Raw genomic sequence first — 1435 nt, 5'->3', positions numbered from 1 at the left:
TATTATATTTGTTTTTATTTATATTTTTATTTTATTTATATAATATATATTTTTATAGAAACTGTACATTGAGAGCAGTCAGATCACCTTTCTATTGAACATATTAATTAAGAGATATTTTATTCCAAATGGGGGGAAAAATCACTTACAGAACATTAAATAGTTTCCCACAGTTGCATCAGGTGATTCCTCAGCAGTCATTTCTCTTTCCCGTTGCATCCCACAGTATGCAGGGTGCGGCCTCTCTGGGCTACGTTTAGGAGCCATTAAACTCCCACTGTGGTTGTGAGCGTATGAACGTGTTAGTTGGGAGAACCTGCCTGTAGTAGGGTTACAGATACTGCCATACTGTGGGCTTAGAGCTTTCACGGGATAAAGATAGCAAGCCAGTAAGCACTCTAAAAGGATCGCTGGTTTGGAAGTTGGTTTTAAATGAAGCTAAGAATGAGAGATGTGTAAAAGTTGAGCTGGATTTCACCACACACAGACAAACAGCGGTCACCACGGTTTCCAAAGTCAAGCGATAGTTGTATGTAAACAAGTGGAAGCTGCTGCAAGGCAATATGAGTTTCTCAGGGTTAAACCTTGGAGTTTGACCTTGGTGAGATTGCAGGACAGTACAACAAAAAGTACAGTAAAAAAGAATGACTTAAAATTGCAAAATAAGATTTTTTTCTATACTTACTAAGGTGTACAAAATGCACTCTGCACTCTGAAATAACTCTTAAGTTTCTGATATTTGATTTTCAGGTGTTTTTGAATGAAATATATCTATAACCTTTTTGGATGAATACATAATTCGCTTGCCTGAAAATAAAAAAATTCAAATGAAATTTTTTAAATAAAATTGTGTGTGTGTGATTATATATAATCAATTTTATTAAAAAATGTATTTAATATATGTAGGAATTTATTTAATATATGTAGGTTTTACACTTAAAGCATGTTGATGTTACATTGTTTCATTTCATTTCATTTATTTATTTATTTACAGTAATAGGAGTTATGTATTTTAGGAGGTCTCCAGACATGACACAGGTCGGATTTGAACCTCTCGTCTCTCTCATCTCAATATATCTGGAGCACATGCGCTAGGCCATAGCTCTGATTGAATTAGCAGGTTTCTATTGTTTTTCCTGCTAAAGGGTTGGTGACCCAGCTTTTTAGTGAGTGAGATGGAGCGAGACAGAGAGACATCAGGTGGAGAGGAATTACAGACCGGCTAAAAGAGATGCTAAAATGTCAGCGCCAGGCCGATTATGCCAGGCTGGCACTGCGGTGCCCGCTGGTGAGATGGAGATGAAAGAGCCTCCCACTGGCTTCAGAAACCAAGAGCCGGGCTCACAGGAGGAAGACACAGCAGGGGGGCCTCGTGGGCGTCAGACGGACAGGGATGGGGGTGGCGTGTCTGTATGTCTGTATTTGTGTATGTGTG

The sequence above is a fragment of the Sinocyclocheilus rhinocerous genome, unplaced genomic scaffold, assembly GCF_001515625.1.
Source record: "Sinocyclocheilus rhinocerous isolate Xijiao unplaced genomic scaffold, SAMN03320098_v1.1 scaffold327, whole genome shotgun sequence".
NCBI classification, from domain to species: Eukaryota; Metazoa; Chordata; class Actinopteri; order Cypriniformes; family Cyprinidae; genus Sinocyclocheilus; species Sinocyclocheilus rhinocerous.
The sequence above is the reverse complement of the archived record's forward strand: the minus strand, read 5'-3'. Positions refer to the sequence as shown.